General features: G+C 25.1%; 1 protein-coding gene and 1 pseudogene across 6 annotated transcripts in view; one reads left to right on the top strand and one right to left on the bottom strand.

The window, feature by feature from the left end:
* Positions 1-18,791, top strand: part of LOC129616265 (neural-cadherin-like) — a 310,117-nt gene that overhangs the window by 280,772 nt on the left and 10,554 nt on the right. The gene's annotated exons all lie outside the window — the stretch shown is intronic.
* LOC129616264 (60S ribosomal protein L10-like) lies at positions 10-551 on the bottom strand (annotated as a pseudogene).

An 18,791-nucleotide genomic window follows, 5' to 3' on the forward strand; every position in this document is an offset into this window, starting at 1 on the left:
TTTAAAATATTAAATAATCATGCTGAATGCATATAAATCACGTTTTACTTTTTCCCACTCTGCCATAGAGCCATGTTCTGGTCTATATTTGATATTATAGCTATCAGGATCTAAACGGTTAGCATCACACAATTCCTTAAATCGGTCACGATCATATTTTATGAAATCCCAGCAGCGATTTGACGCAAATATTTTTTGTTTACCTGGGAACTTGAATTTAGTGCGACGCAAAGCTTCAAAAATTTAAGTTTTAAATTTGTCGGTTGAACAAACTGATATAATTAGTTGTCCAATATGAGCACAGACAACAGTACCTTGTGGCTTTATGAAGGTAATATATGAATTTACAGTCAGCTCCAGTCCATGAAACCATTTTGTTTATTCTGATAAGATGGAATGGACGTAATCGCATGGGAATTTAAGAGCTTCAGAACTTAACTGTTCGTAATTATCTGATATTACATATACCTTTAATATAAAATTTTAGACTGACTGTATATATGATTTATTTTTATAAAAGCGGTCACACCAAGGTTAATGTCAACCCCCATTGTGTCCTTCGCTATTCACAATTCCTTAAAGAAAGATGGAAGATCAAATTTGACTATAGCAATTTTCAATTTAAAATTATTTTAAATTCATGTTATTTTATATAGGAATTAAATTTGACAAATGCATAAAAATTTTAAAATGAAATTAAAATTTGTAAGAAACGTGCCTATTTGTTTTCAAACTTCTTTATGAGCTGCAAATAAATTATCTGTGGTTTTTTTGTTTTAAAGTCTGAGATTCTAAATTATTCTTCATATTTTATATTGAATGTGAGGGCGTTCAGGAAGTATCTCCATGTCTTTTTTGTTCGAAGCAATAGATTTAAGTTATAGCCCTTTTTTTTTTGAAAATTGTAGAAAATAAAAAAAATCCTGGCCTTAAATTAATTTTTTTTTTTCAAATTTCACGGTCTATTGTGCCAGTGATTCATCCCATTGTGAATGATATACAGCTCAAATTATATTAAATGTATTATATTATTAACTTGTGTCGAATACGTTACTATACTGTATAGAATAATAAATTTTTCAAATATAAACCGGATCAGATAAAATATGAGATTCGAGTAACTGTTATATACAATTTTAAGGAACCTATCAATCAACAAACAATTGAATAAATTTTGAAAGCATAATATAGACATAATTGCCGCTCCTACTTACCTATAAATCCAATGGGACAATAAATTAATTTTTTTTTTTAAAAACTCTATTTCATTTGTTAAAATTTTTTTACCGTTACAACTTCTTTTAATATCCTTTGAACCGTTGTATATAATTTGAAAATAAAGAAAATTTTGTTATTACAACATAAATTTGAAATTTTCATTTTAAATTTTTTTTTTCACTATATTTTATCATGCTGTTTTTTTTTTGTCATAAAAACTGTAATTTTTAATAATATTTTTTTTTTATTTTTTATCTTTACAGGTAAGTGAAAAACTCATCAAAAAAATAAAATGGTTATTATTGGTTTTGTTATTTTTTATTACACGATACTTACAAACGTGTTAATAGAGTGAAAATTGAAAAATCAAAAATTTGTGAGTATGCATAAATCGAACACATATACATATATAAATTAATATAAAATTTTATTATCCATAATATTTTTGCATGCGTACATACCCTTATATTTATAGTTGTAAAATATTATTAGAGGCATTAAAAAAATTGTATTTGATATTATATACAAAATGGTTTTCTTGTTTTTATTAAATTACTCAAATTGTTGTTCAAAAATATGAAAATTAAATGAAATGCTCGCGTATATCAGTGATTCTTTGTACCATTACACTCGTGTATTTTATGCTTATGATGCGTATGGTATTCGAATATAATATATAGATTGATAATATAAATAGAATTATTTGCGAAAAGACCCTATAAAAGATATTTAATATTAATAAAATATTGTTAAAATAGACACAATAAGTGCACAATAAAATTAAACCACGGTTAATTTTGCGGTTTTACTTATATACTTGTAGATTTAAAATGTTTATTAGAAATATTATGGTATTGTTATTCAATATAGGGGCAATAAAAAATAATTGGTATAGGTATTCGGAAATTATTCTTAAGTATTTCATATTAATTTTAATGGTTTAATTATGTACAAAACGAAGTTAAAATATTCTGAATGCATAACATATTGTGTAAAATATTTTTTTTTTTAAACAAATATTAATAACTTTATATTATATGATGAATTTGGAAGAGGATTTTAAAAAATTCAAATTATATTCTCATACAAAACAAAATTTTTAAAATTTTTCAAAAATTTCTTATAGTTTGCTTGTGTTTTAGTCGAATTTTGAGAGAATATAGGTGTAGTTATAGAGAATTCGAACAATTTGACAAATTCGAACTTAAATTTGACTTTGTCAACATGCATACGAGGTTCATTTAATAATTAAAATTTCTGGAAAATAAAAATTGTAAATTGGCGCATTTTTTTTCATAAATATTCAATTTTTAGGTACGGTAAGAAAATTTAATATAAATTTTTTATGGAAAATTTTGAAAAATAGAATGCCAAGCCTAGGCAATTTTTGACAAATATTATGCTACTACAGAGTAACATAAGTATGTGAACTATGGAATGTGTTACGGTTATAAGAATTAATTGTCTATACCATATTAAAGCTATTTCATTCTATGAAATTCTGATTTTCAAAACCTACCAATTTGTTGAATAAAATTTGATCTCTACTTAACAAACCATTGTAATAAATAAATCGAGTTCAATTTTAAAACAATTGAGTAATTTTAAGAAATACAACCTGTTTCAAGTGTTGAAACTAAATCAAACAAGAAAAGATTAAGATCTTATTTTGTTATGACGTCTAAAGGTCATAAGATCTATATCAATGGTAAATGTCAATTTAAAATCTAAAATTTAATTTTAATTGATAAATTTTTCAAATTCAATTTATTTTTGTTAAATTCGTAATACTACCATTATTTTCCTTGTCAATCACAGAAATCAATTTTATATTTCCCACATTATTATCCATATAAGTACTACTAAAAGTTTAAAATTATCTTAATTTAAAGTTAAATTAAAAAATTAAAGATTAGTTTGTATTTTCAAAGTTTAAAAAGGTAGTCAAAATATGAAATACCAACAATAAAGATGCGTGTGCTTTTTGAAAAGGATTAAAGGATAAACCACTTAAAAAGGAAATTGTAAAACACAATGTTTAAAAGTTTAATTTAACATTAATAACCTTTAAATAGTAGAAACAAACATTTTTCTTAAGGGGCTTCTGACGCAGAAAGAGGATCACTCTATTCATTTAGAACATAAAATTACATGAGTCATGGCCTTGATATGTTTGGACACCTACATTTTATATTTACATCTATTCTGAAAATTTTCTGAAATTGAATTTTAAAAAGAATTTTTTAACATATTCTTGGATTATGTAATGATGAAATGAATTAAAAATTTTCGGATAAATTAATTGAAAAAACCTATGCAATCAATTTACAAAATTTTGTTTCTATTCCTTTGTTGGGTTTAATCACGGTTACAAAGTATGTAGTTATAAAAAATTTTAAAGGTTTTGAGATTTTAATTAAAATTTACATATACACATAAAAGTATACTAAAAGTCAAAATAAAATTGGAAATTTTCGATTATCATTCATTAAATTGTAATAAGTTATATACGCTTAAGGTATATATGCTTGTATAGATAAGCAATTTATTTGAATCAATTCTGTAATTCAAATGTTAATGAGAATCCAAGTCCAAGGGCCCGAAAAATCAGTATCTAGAGCGGGTCAAGCCATCACTTTCAAATAGGACATGAGAGCGGAGTCCTCTGTGCCTCGGTCGCAGAATCTACATCGCTGCGTGCTTGATCTGTCAATTTTTTGTAAATATGAGTTAAAGGACACATGCTCAGTGACAAACCACGACAGAGCCCTTAGTGAAAATCGGCTTGGCCTTACAGTGTCAGGAATGCCCGTGATCCACAGCTCCGAAGCGCGCCTTTTTACCCAGGCAGCCACAACCTGGTCAAAACACCTCATAGAATGGCCTACGGACCAGGCCCAATGAAGGAGGCATTTGCCGTCAACTTCGCCATATAATCGGCCTCCTTATTTCCAGGTATTCCCGTATGGCTAAGAGCCTACATAAGAGTGACTTTGTTATTCACACTCAGCTTTTTCAGATTGTTGAAGAAACTACTATTGTGAGTAGTAATTTGATTAATAATGCAGGAAGATTCAAATGGATATACAAAAAATCTGGTGTTATTCCCGATTATCTTCACTCCTCTTCATTTACATTTTAAATAGAAATTCTGTAATTTTTTTGAAAAGATTTTTGTTTTCTGGAATCAGGGCAGTTTTATTTAAAATTTTATTTATTCTCCTCTAATATTCTGTAGGATGTCTGCGTTAACATGTAAAGTTTACTTTGAAGTAAAAACGTGCATCTATAAGATAAAATGAGTGAAAGAGTCTAAACCATATACCAATACCCAAGAGCGTGTATTCTTTTTTTCGCATGTATTACGTATATTCATTATAATGTAAATGCTTTTCATAGAACTCGATAAAGATATTTGAAACTCGTGATTATTTCTTGTGAATCCTTTGTATTCATAATTTAAAATTTCTCGTATACAGGCTCATGTGTTTATAATGTAAAATTTGTGATGATGGGAATATACTTAAAATTTTTCTTTTGCATAATATTTGAAGCTTACTTATATTTCTTTACGTACTCTAAATATGTATTGTTATACATATATATCATATGCAATATTTTTTGTACAACAATATGTAATTGGAAAATTTGTGAAGTTTTTAAAAGCAAGAGCTTTCCTCTTCTGTTTTATTTCATCTTTTTATAAATTTTGTATTTAAAAATTTTGTTTGTGAATAAAATGTTATAGGTTTTTAAAAAAGTTTTTTTATATTCTATAATATAGACCAAAAACTGAAATGAAATAGAATATGTAGAAATAATTTAGGGAAATTTCAAATTTTAATTTTTAACATAATTTATAATTTTATTTTAAAATTTTTGAAATTATAAAGTTATTTCATCTAAGTTAAACTTGTTATTTTTGAAATTCGTTTAATTAAATTAAAATTATTGAGATAAGAATTAATCAGTTAAGGACGCTAACTTATTAAAGTAGTCATTAAAATCAGCTCAATCAAGTGAATTTATTTTTGAGAGTTTTTCATATCAGCCGTGCAAGTATACATTATGATTTTAAAAGAAGCCTTACTAATATTTCCATTTCTAATAATTTGTAGAACAATAATTTATATGTTGTCGGCGGAAAATCGTTTCTCAATGCTAGGGAAGAGTTAATAAACTATTTTTAGAGAGATGTCTGTCGACCTGTCTGTCTATCTGTCAGCCTACCAGTCTGTTTGTGCATATCAGTATTTCGAATTCTGCCGAACTGATTTTGATGAAATTTTATATATGAGTTTACTTTGAAGAACTTCGGGAACTGGATCTTTACTACCATCCAATTTTGCATTTTTTAATTATATCTAAGGTACCATTTTATAGAATTTCTTGAAATTCGATAGTTGGATTTAGTTTGATATCTGAAGTATCTGTCGAACTTTTCAAAGACACCAGACAGCATAAAGAGAAACTCTGTTAAGATTATATTATATTTTAAATTTTATAATTACTATAATTTTATTTACAAAAATATAAAAAATTTTAGTAGCTATACACAGAGAATAATATTATGGAACACAACTTTTAAATTTTACAAGTTTATCCTATTCTAAGAATGAAAACGGTCGTAAATTACCAAGCCAATACGCTGTATTTACGGGTACATACAATATGTTATTCACTATTATGTTTTGAAAATATATATTTTTTTTTTTATGTAAATTAAAAGGACATTTTTCATTGTTCTTTTGTAAATTTAAGAAACAAGAAATGGCTGACTTATAATAATGATAATTTTAATTTTAAAAGTATGACAACAAAAATTAATAAACAAAATTATGCATAATTATTATAAAATATGTAAATATGTATGTGCATAATAAAAATGTAAAATAAAAAATTATTTCCTTATGTCATAAAATCATAACTGGTTTATATAATATAAGTTATTATTATAAGTTATATGTAAATAGGTTGTAAATATTATATTATATGTAAGATAGACAATTTTCATTTTTTTCATTTTGTAAATTCTATGTTTGCGACAGTATTAAGTAGATACATACGAACATTATAATATACATATTAATGTCTTTGTCATACCGAGGGCTATTATAACAATGTATAGTATACGTTATTTTCACATATCCTTTTTATAACTTTTATATTTTTGAATGTTCATTATAATTTTGAAAAACCACATCTGTTACATAAAATAAACCTACATTTTATTGTTACAAAAATATTATGTTAATATTTTTATATTAATTGTATATTATGTATGTAATTTCCAAGAATTTTAGGATATTATAATATGTATAACATTTATCTATATGTACATAATTTAATCTCAATTTTGTGGAAATTGTCTTGCAAGGATATTTTAATCAGTCCATTTTTTCTTTATATAAATTTAATATTTTTGATTTTTAATGGAAAATTTTGAATAACAATGCATTTAAAATGATAATTGTTATACTATTATCCTTTATATATTTATTAATGTAAGTGAATGTAAATTATAATTATGCAAATATTATATGTATATAAAAAAAAAATTTCTTCACTGTACATTTTTCGATGAAATTTCACTTGCACAAATTGAGCAAATCGGACTCTATTTTGTGTAGATTCTGCTAAAATGACGAGGAGACGGCCATACATATTTAGTGTAAGTTTACTGCTCTGGCTGCCAAGAGGTACATATGGTTTGGGGTTTGAGCGGAGCTTTCTCAGTGTTGGTGGAAAGTTCCTGCGATATATCACTGGATATTTATTTGCAACCCCGTTGTTCTAAGTAAATATCCCGAGATAGTATAAGTGGGATATGCGAGGACTATAATAAGCTAACTCATCGCTCAATAAGTCAGTAGGATGGCTAATAAAACAACAAAATTTTGACATAATTTGATTTCATTCATCAAAATACGTTATGGTTGACTGCACTGGTCGGACGGGAGGAATTCCTTTTGCCTATATCTTATTTCAACAATCTACAATATATACTAAAAATAGTAAAATATAATTTATTTCAATGCTTTTCAAATTTAAATTTCTCAACTTAAAATTTCGTATTAATTATTTAGAAGTGTTTTAATAAATTTTTTTACAATTGTTATTTATTTCATAATTAATAAATCCAGGATGTTTTAATTTAAACAATAATATTATTGAGCAGTAAGAGGTACTGCTTATATTATTGTTTAAATTTAAATACCCTGGGCTCATTGAAAAACAATTTTTTTCTATTAAATTCTTTTAAACTTAAGGTTGACATTGTATGCAATATATTTAATTACAATTTATAATTAAAACTTTGAAATCTTGAATGATAGTTCCAGTTAAAAGAACTAAAAAAAAAACTACTATTTCCAAAATCTTCATACTTGACAATAATCGTTTATGCTTAGGACTGCGTAATCTTTTTAGCACTTTTCCAAAAATTTTTTGAAAAAAAGTGCTTATTAGTTTCACTCTGTCCGTCCGTCCGTCCGTCCGTCCGTCCGTCCGTCTGTCCGTGTGTCTGTTTACAAAACTTCTACACCGTTGAAGATAGAAAGCTGAAATTTTGTACGTACATAGATCTTTACTAGAAACTTATTTCCATAGAACAAAATTTTTACCTATCTCCCCCCCTCTAGAAGTTATACCCCCCCAAAACCCTAAAAACGGCCTTTTTTAACTATTTGTTGCAATGAAACCATAAGCATTTTTGAAATTTTGCAAACGCAGAAAGACAATGGCTTGCTTCCTCTAGCACGGTATACTATAGCTAAACTTTAGAAAAACAAAATGGCCATTCAAATTTACCGTTATCTAAAGTCTTTTTTTTTTCCAAATTTTTGATTTCGTTTTTCTTCTAGACCCCAGCCTGTAGAAGCTTGAAATTTTAGGGCCTTTTAGACATTACCAAATAGTTCATTTCGTTAGAAGAAAATTTTTTTCCATCTTCCCCCTTTCAAGTTATCGCCTCTTGAAATTTGTAAAATTTTTTGACACCCTATATTTCCGAAACCGCAAGCTTTTTCAAATGTCTATAAACGCTAAAAGTTAACGGTAAATTCCATGACATTAAAAAATATAATTATTTTTCTTAACTCACACATTTAAACCTTAAAATCGAGCATTATGTTAACCACTCTTTATATTATTTTTGCTCTATTTCAAATACTGCATAAATCGTTCATCCTAAATATATGCAATCCCAGAAATAGTTTTGTATATGAATGAAAAAAATTTTAATAGTGTGATAGGTATACATAGACTGTATTTAAAAACAGAATTTTCACTTGTCGAAGGGAAAAGTGCTACAATACAAACCATTGGTTTGACCCAACTTTATTAAATTTAGTTTTTATTTCAATATCGTCAAAATAATCTAATTCTGGCGATATAACATAATTCTTTTTTTATAGACTTCTCAATCTTATTCATATAACTAACAAAAAAAAAAATATTTTACTACGATTGCCAAAATTAACAAAAACTGTAAAATGCAATTTAAGAGAAATTTTTTTATTTAAAAAATATATCTTATAATAATAATTCAGAATTATTGTCTGAAATTAGATTTTGTTTTTATATTTTATTTATGAGACCGAGTTGAATATCCTTTAAGTATGTATATTTCTAAAAAATCAAAAGAATGAATTGGAAAATTAGTGTTTATTATTTCGCCGTTTTTGTGTTTAAAATTTTTATATAAATAAAATTTAAAATCAATATTATGAAAATGAAAAGTTCTTGCCAAATTCATGCTTGGTAGAAATGACTCATGTTTCCTACATGTAAATAGACAGGTTTACAAGCCAGCCGATAAAGAACTTTTGCAGCCGATGAAGTTGTTTTTGCCTTCTTCGGAGCCGGTTCCCCCCTACTGGTCCATTATTTCAACTGCTCTTTTATTTCAGGGGTGTAATGATGAACCCATGTTTCACCCATTGTTATAAATCGACGCAAAAATTCGGTCTAATTTTTATTAAACATGGCCAAACAGTTCATTGAAGCATCCTCACGATGTTGTTTGTGGTCGTTTGTGTGTCTTATTTCTTTTTAAAAATTTTTGTGTTTTCTTGGTTAGGCTACTTAATTCTGGGACAGCCCTCGTATAATTAAAGAAAATATTTTAAACTTGTATTCTATCAAAATGCTTCCAAATATTTCTAATTTAGAAAGTCATTGTTAGTCAGACTTTAATTCAAATTTGATATAATTTTTGGTGTCTAAGTAATTAATTTTTTACAAATTACTTTTTTCATTTATTTACCATACTTTTTTAAAAATTACATTAAGTATATTTTAGGATACCATATTTTAAAGAATATAGTAATAAGAATTTTTCTTTTTGAAAATGTCGGACAACCTGAATTTCTATTGTTCCTATTTGTATAAAAGTTTAAAATGCACATATCTAGTTGTTATAAATCGTTGTGCTCTTTATACAATATTATGGTATATTTATGGTATGAAAATAAAATTCAAAATTTTTTTTCTATTTTTATAATTAATTGCTAAACTTATCAATAAAATAGAAAATTTACAATAATAATTTAAAAAAAAAAATATGAACAAGCTCACAAAAGAAAATTAAATTTATGTTTTATAAAAGAAGTTTCAAGAATAGAAAATTTTGTTTGGAATTTTTAAAAATCCTTTATTGTACTTAAGTAATACTTAAATATTTGCTCGAGTATTTAAAATATATTGAATTCAATACTTATAAATTTAAAATATTAAAATCGACCTACTCTCTCCATAAATTTCGTATATTATTCATAAAAATTTTAATAAGGAAATTTATTTTTAGTACATTTTCATTCATTAGTTCAAAATATAAAAAGCCATTATCATTTTCCATAAAAATTTATCTATTACATTTTATTGTATTTGTAAATTATATATATTGAGAAATAATATTCTTAAAAATTAAATTATTGTTGAAATTATAAATTTGTTTTACTAAAGAAAAAACCTTAATGAAATTGGTAAAGATTATGGTCTATAATATTAAAAAATATATTCAAAATTTTAGAAAAAATTCTAAATTGCAATAATAATGTTAAACACAAGTCAGCACTTAAAGGTTTGAAGGTGAATTTCATATGAAAACCGGCAATCAAATGTAATAATTTTAAAAATCTGTTTTGTGGCAACGCTTATTTTCTAATTGTTGAATAAAGTAGACTGTATATTAATTTGTCTACTTAATAGGTCAAATTATTATAGTACTATTATTATGGCAATAGGTTTCTTTTAAGTTGCGTTTAATACAATTTTTATATCTGATATTCAATTCTGATCAGAAAAAACCTGGAGTTTTTCTTAAGTATATAATTTAGGAAATATAACTTACTAAAGTTTTATGCAATCAATAACTCTTGAATATACAAATAAAAAAAAATTACTTTTCCTAAGCACTTAAATTGTTTCTATTTCTTCCGAAATTAAATCAATAGCATATTATTAATGGTTCAATGATTTTACCCAATAAAATAAGAGAATAAATATAATGCAGATCTTTAAGATGTATGTGTACATAATTTCTTATAAAAGAATTTTTCAAATTTAGTTGAATAAAAGGATTAAAATATGTGTATAATAATATCCTCGAAAGAATAGAAAATTAAAACAAAAAAGGTTTACAATTGTGTGTGCAAACTTATTTTTTCCTTTTCCATTTTCTTATATTGCGTATTAAATATACCTCTATACTTATAAGAAAATTTTACACGCATTGGCGTTTCCTATTTTTTCTCAAAAAATGAAGAAAATGGGCGCAAGATTAAAAATCAAAAAAATATAAAAAAGTGTTAAATTATTCAATAGAAATTGCGGGTAACAAAAACAATACTCAATAACCATGACCATTATTAGATTCTTAAAAGAAAAAAAAACTGTACATATATTAAATATGATAAAAGCAGAATTTGAAAATATTTTAAATAGTATGGGCCGCATATTGAGAAATTGTGAAATAAAAGTATTAAAATTTATATTGAAGAAGTAATTAGTGAAGAACGAGACTAGAGTCAGTTGCATAGAGAAATGTTTTTGCTGTTTCGGAACTCTTTTTAAAAGCACATAATATTAGGACAATAAATTACAGGATAATAACAATATGTTACACTTGCATGTATGTAACATTATTGCTCTCTTCATCTGTTTAATCGTGTTCGCTATCCAGTATTATTATACGTGAGAATATGTTATTTGAATTTAGAACAGATAGATTAGTTTGAGAAAATCAATGCTACCAAAATCTACCTGTTCAATGCTCATAAGTCTTTCTATCTGATTCCTGTAGAGAGTCTAAATCTAATGTGTACCTTTAAATTTTTTTCATATGACTTGGCCCAGTGCATGATGGTCCTTAAAAGCAAAATTGTATTATAAGATTTCATTAGAGAAACAATATCCTTTTGAATACACAACAAAGAATAAACACAAAGAAACAAAACAAAAAAATGAAATAAACAGGAAGGATAAATAAATCAAAAACTTTTTACATATACCCACAAAATTATATTTTATAATTTATGAAAATTTTTACAAATACTTTTTTTCCTTTTACTGCGTATATCCTTTACATTTCCTTATTATATTGACATGCTGTGCTCTATATATACGTACGTATATATATTTTTGGATTATGTAGATATTTATCGTATAATATTTACAAAAAATATTTTTAGTCAAAACACAAAAAAATATAAAATTGGTCTTTTACAAGTAAAAAAAAGGGTTGCAGTATTTTTTATTATTTGATATTTTTTTTTTGTTTTTTCTTTTGTTTTTCTTGATAATAAACTTGTTAGTTTTCTTAATACAAAATTTGCTCATTTTCTCAATAAAAAAGATTCAAAAAAAAAATATCAGTAAATCGCAGTTTCTAATGAAATACAAAAAAGGAAAGTAAAAACACAAAAAAAAAAATGAATAATAAAATGGCGAGAATCTTAAATTCCAAAAAGGAAAAAATTCAAAAATAATGGGAAACGATAAAACTCATTGGATCAACTTTATATAGGATACTCTCCGGAAAAATTTCTTAAATTTAATTTGTTGTTCGACAAAGTACATTTCAGATATGGACAAATAGAATGGCAGTTGCTTAAATACAGCTCTCCGCATTAAAATAAAGTAAAAATAGATGTATTTATCCATAGTGTTAGTGAAATGTGACAATTACTTTCTATTGCTTGACTTTGTTAATGGGGAGGGGGAATAATTCCCAACCAGTACTAAATTTAAATAAGAAGAATAATTGGACATATCACACTGATTTCAATAAATTTTTTCAAATTTTATAAAATGACCTCAAAAATATAGTACACCTTTGCAGAAATTTTAAAGGTCGCCATAAATTAAGGCAGTTTTTTTAGAGTCAGCAGCTAGTTCGTACTTAATATTATTTTTACTTATCTATTCTTCTTAATTTTTCATATTATAAATGGATATCAAATCTGTAATACCTTTCATACTTAATTTGTATAGAAAGTACCTTATACGAAAAAAGATAAAAAATATAAAAGAAAATCTTTACAAAATTCATGAGTGGATTTCAATTCTTTCGTTTCTCCCACATTCATTGCTTGTGGTTATTATAGTTCTATAAGTAAGCATGCATACGTACTCGTAGTCAATTCATTTTTATAACGCAAGGATATCATGCATACTAATAAGGTAATAAATTGTTTCCCTTTACACGTTTACATTAACACAAAAAGAAAACGATAAAAAAAAAAGACGAAACAAAAAAACAAAAAACAATTGTTTTTTCCTATCTTTTTTGACTTTTCATTATAACTTTATATACTTTACATAATATACATTATGCATACAATATTTTAAGTCTTTTAAGTTAAAGAATTGAGAACGCAAATAATATTTAAGACGATCTATAAGTAAAAAGAATGACCTAAGTGTTGGTGTACATAACATACGAAAAAGTGTGAATATTTTTATTTATTGAATTTGAAATTGACAACGAACTCAAGTCAATTGTAAGATTTCTCTACCGAAATTTAATATTTGTGTTAAATACGGAAATACAGCCACTTCATTTCAACACTGGGACATTTAAAATCAATTATAAATAATTTCATTCGAAAATATGGCAATTTTTAAATTCGTGTAACTTTCTTTTAGTAAAGCTTAAACTTAAAAGTTTCAATATTTAAATTTTTATAATTTACCAGTATAACAGTTTGTGGTTATGTATATGAAGGTAAAAACAGTGCTGAAAATTTGAGAAGTTTCAATAATTTCTAAATTTCGAAAGGCTCAATCATCTGTGTAAATGATGTATGATGTATGTATGTGATGTTTTAGGCAAGTGATTTAATCATCTGTGTTACGAGTACTAAGCAAGTGATTTTTGCTCTACTCCAATTACGATATATGAGATTTCCCTGAGCGTCAATATATTGTTGTTAGCTGTCGATATGACATGGCGTTAGCTTATGTACATGAGTCTTAAAAGATTAAGCAAGACTAATATTAAAAAAGCAAGACTTATGTCAAATATAATTGAAAAAAATTACAGAGTTTTAAAATTAAAACACTGCTTCACGCAACATATTTATTCTACACCATTTTATGCTGAAAAAAAAATCAATAATTTTGTTGAATTAATGTTAATTTCCAATATGACGTATCTCCATTAAATGAAATCAGGACCAAAATTATATGAGTAAATGTTAACAATTCATAAATTTATTTAATTTATAAAATTATTATTATTTTTTTCAAAATATTTCATTTTAAATAGCAATCAATCAACATTGAATCGATCCCTGTTAAAATTATTTATAGTTAATGCATTATATGCAACTGCAATGGAACATTTAATTAAAAAATTTTAGAAATTTGTTTAATGAAATGAAAAATCAAAAATAAATAAAATCTTTTTTTATTGAATATTAAAATAAAGAAAAAATAAACAGAACAGAAATCCTTTTAGCTAAAATGCATAATGCATACAAATTTTTCCAAACTATTAAACGATTTAAAACAAAAATCTGTTTATTTTCGTTTCAAAAGTAATAATTTTATATCACTTTTTATTTTTCATTGACGTGATCTGTCAAATTGACAGCGAAATAATATTATAATTCTCTTTATTCTCTTTGTATGTGTCTCTTTTCTTTTATTATTATTATTTATTGAGATATCAAAAATAATATTTTCAAATTCAATTTGGAATCAAAAGTTTTCATGGTTGATTCTTACTTATATACGAGTACATACATACATAATATATACCAATCGAAACCTAATCTTTTATGTACGTACGTGCATATTATGATGAATGTATGTATGTATAACATTAAAGTGTGTTTGTATTGAAGTACCTCGTCATGATGAAATTTAAATAAATTTCATCAATTTTTTTTTTCTTTTTGTATTTTCCGAAATTTTTCTAAAGGATTTTAAGTTTATCAATTTTTTATTGATAAAAAAGCGCCAAATAAAAGTGAAATATAAAGTTTATAAAGAAATTGAATAATGTTCGTACACATCCACATATGTAGCAAAATATAGATATGTATGTTTGTATATAATTGTATATAAGTAGGTACATATTATGTTATGAATGAGTATTGGGAAATAATATATTATTATAATATGATCCATATATTCAGGAATAGTTTTAGTTAATCAGTTGCTTAAGTTGTTTCCAGTACATTTCCAGACAGAATTATAAAAAAAAATTACATAGTATAGTTGCAACTTGTCCGCTCGTCCGCTTGTACGCTTTTTTTTTACAAAACTTTAATAATATCTTTTAAGATAGAAACGGCAATATAAATAAATTGTTGCGAGAGATGTTTTGTCTACCCTTTATTAATTCTCAGAGTCAAAAAATGACAATGAAAATAAAAATAAGTTGGCAATGAAGATACCAAAAATATTTTCAAATTACGAAATATCATAAGGTTATGGACCTTCCTTTACTAATGTCAAATACTTTTAGAACAGGAGCTAATGTCTTCTTAACAGAAAATTTAATAATATTTGTGTGTCTAGTCATTTAATTTTAAAATTTTTTTCGAATTTTGTTTTCCTTCTAAATGTATGCAATAAGACGACATTTTCATAATTTTATTATTGGAATAATATTAATAAAAATATCATTTTAAAAAAATATTTTCAATTTTTGAAAGGAAATGTGCTATATTATTATAAATTAATAGATCTGATTCGAATTTATATTCTTATTTTATGTTTCAGTTTTCCGGTTGTAATCTTTAATTTGTAATAATAAAAAAAATTCTGTTTAAGACTATGCAAATTTATAATTCAGATAGTTTTGCGTTCATGCAATATATGTACATTAAATTGTAATGTATACGAAAATGGGAGCTTATTTTGCTTATTTTATTGCTATTTGCTTATTTTGTTGCTTAAATTGCTATTTTAATTCCTTGAATTTTTGTCCTGTTGAGTCCTATATTGAGTTGCTTGATTCTGAATTAAAGTAAACGCAATTTTACAAAATACCATACCGTTCTATTTAATTTTCACCGTTCTATTTAATTAATAACCAAATTTTAAATAAATTTTGGAAAAAAATTTTATATTACATTCAAAATTTATGTAGTTAAAAGGCGGAGAAGAAATTTTTTTTTAAATACCAATGAAAAATTCACAAAGCAAAATAGCAAGATGCAAGTATAATATTCGGTATAGCAAAATGATAGACGAAACGACAAATTCTGAAGATTTCAAAATATTTTTTCAAAAAATTTTTTTAAATCTTCTTTAAAAATTAGAATACAAAAAATTACTTAAAAACTTTTTTTTAACCTCGATTTTTCACTACAAATTTTCATATTTTCCTATATGTACGAGTAGTTGTTTTTTTGTTGTGTCTCCCGACGTGATGAAATGTTAACCTTCTAATTTTGTATGAGTTTTATGATATCTTGTATATAATAATATATACGATAGAATCATTAAATATAGAATAAGTTTGAATTATATTATATTTCCTCTATTATATGTAAGACTATGTACTTATACCTATAGATTACATTTTGAATTCAATCAAGTTAAACATTAAGGATTAGAATAAGGATGTTCGTATTATTCTCTTAAAGTTTTCGATTTCTATATGGTGTTATTTTATATAAGAGAAATAGGCATGTATATCATTTTTTCTCTTGTTTTTAGCACTTTTCCAAAAAATTTTTTGAAAAAAGTGCTTATTAGTTTCACTCTGTCAGTCCGTCCGTCCGTCCGTCCGTCCGTGGACACTTTTTTTGTTTACAAAACTTCTACACCTTTGAAGATAGAAAGCTGAAATTTAATACGTACATAGATCTTCACTAGAAACTTATTTCCGTAGAACAAAATTTTTACCTATCTCCCCCCCTCTAGAAGTTATACCCCCCCAAAACCCTAAAAATGGCTTTTTTTAAATATTTGTTGCAATGAAACCATAAGCATTTTTGAAATTTTGCAAACGCAGCAAGTTAGTGGCTTGCTTCACCTTGCGCGGTATACTATAGTTAAACTTTCGAAAAACAAAATGGCCGTTCAAATTTACCGTTATCTAAAGATCTTTTTTTCCAAATTTTTGATCTCGTTTTTCTTCTAGACCCCATAATGTAGAACTTTGAAATTTTAGGAGATTTTAGATATTAACAAATAGTTCATTTCGTTAGAAGAAAATTTTTTTCCATCTCCACCCCCTTTCAAGTTATCACCTCTTGAAATTCGTAAAATTTGAATTTTTGACACCTTATATTTCCGAAACCCCAAGCTTTTCCAAATTTTTATAAATACAAGAAGCTGACGGTAAATTCCATGAAATTAAAAAATATAATTATTTTTCTTAACTCACACAATTAACCCTTAAAATCGAGCATTATTTTAACCCCTTTTTATATTAATTTTTGCTTTATTTCAAAGACTGCACATATGCATCATCCTAAATATATGCAATCCTAGAAATAGTTTTGTATATGAATGAAAATAATTTCAATAGTGTGATAGGTATACATAGATTGTATTTAAAAGCAGAATTTTCACTTGTTGAAGGGAAAAGTGCTACAATACAAACCATTGGTTTGACCCAACTTTATTTTTTTTTTGATTTGGTAGATTTTCTTTGAATTTTAAATTAGCGAATGACGGTGTATACACATGTATATAATATGAAGACATCTTAAAAGAATATAAAAATTTAAGTAAAGATTGAAAAGTTTAAACTTATTGTGCTAAAAAGAAAAGGAAAAAGAACAAAATTGAATTTAAATAATATAACCATGAAAACGTAAAACATAAAAAGGCGAAATATCTTTCATGTATTTTTTATAAAATTATTGAATTTCAGTATTGTGACAAATGTTTTGCTCTGTAATGATTTAAGGGTGGGAATTAGAAATTGTGTTAGAAAATTTTACAAAATTTAACTCAGATTTTGAAGTTGATTAGATAAAGGCGAAAATTTAATTGTCTTTGAAAAAGTCACCAAAGAGATGATCACAAAATTTTATTATGATTGAAAAATATTTTCGTTCTCTAATTGATGAATTTTTTAATTTCTAAAAAAAATGATTTTACATAAAAAATAAAGAATTCTCATAATTTTTGTCAAAATTAAAAGCAACTCACAATGTTAAGCAAATTGACAATTAGTGTTATCGTTTGTCGTACGCAAGCATCAAACATTGATAAATAAATTTTTTCTCTATACCAAATTTTCTCTTTTCTCTCTTGAGTATGTTATATTTTAAGAACATTTTCGTTGAGAAAGTTATTTTGAAAAGAAAAGCATACTTTTATACTTTAAGGAAAATCGGCTTTTAGAACAAATATGAAATTTAGAATTTAAATTATTAGAAACTAAAATTGAAACCGAAAGTAGTATAGGCTTATAAACTCAAATCAAATGAATGTTTTTTAGATTACTGTGTCTTTGAGTTAGAATAGATTTACAAGGAGTTATTTAGAAAATAGTAGTATGTAATAGGCACATTACTTATTAATTAAGCAACAACACGTTGTATTAATAATCAAGTATAATAATGGCTTCCTTTAAAAAAAATCACTATGATCGAAAAAAATACCCACTCTTTTGTTGTTTTTTTCGCACTCATTTGAAACAAAAAAAATTCTTCTTATTCTTTATTTTATTTTTTCTCAAATATTTTTTTTTATTTTATTTATAAATTTTTTAAGAGTTTTTGGTGTGTTTCTTGTATTGCTAGTAAGTTTTCCATAATATAAAATATAAAAAATTTACACATGAAAAAATTTTTAAAAGATTTTTTTTTTACTTTTTTACATACTATTACTTAAAATGATTTCAGTATATTGAACATGGCAATGATATGACACTTATGTACTACAAGAAAGAATGTTCTTAACTTTAGATTGATAGAAGTACAATTTGTTCATGTATGTATATAAATACAAAATAGATGTAGGTTAAGAAAATATAAGAAATTGTTTATAAGGAATAAAATTTAAAAATTTAGTAAAAAATTTATGGAGTTGGGGTATTTTATATTTTATTAGAAGAGAGAATCCACATAGATTTAATGAAAATCAATGTGACAAACTTG

The sequence above is a fragment of the Condylostylus longicornis genome, unplaced genomic scaffold (genome assembly GCF_029603195.1).
Source record: "Condylostylus longicornis isolate FDR11 unplaced genomic scaffold, ASM2960319v2 ptg000166l, whole genome shotgun sequence".
NCBI classification, from domain to species: Eukaryota; Metazoa; Arthropoda; class Insecta; order Diptera; family Dolichopodidae; genus Condylostylus; species Condylostylus longicornis.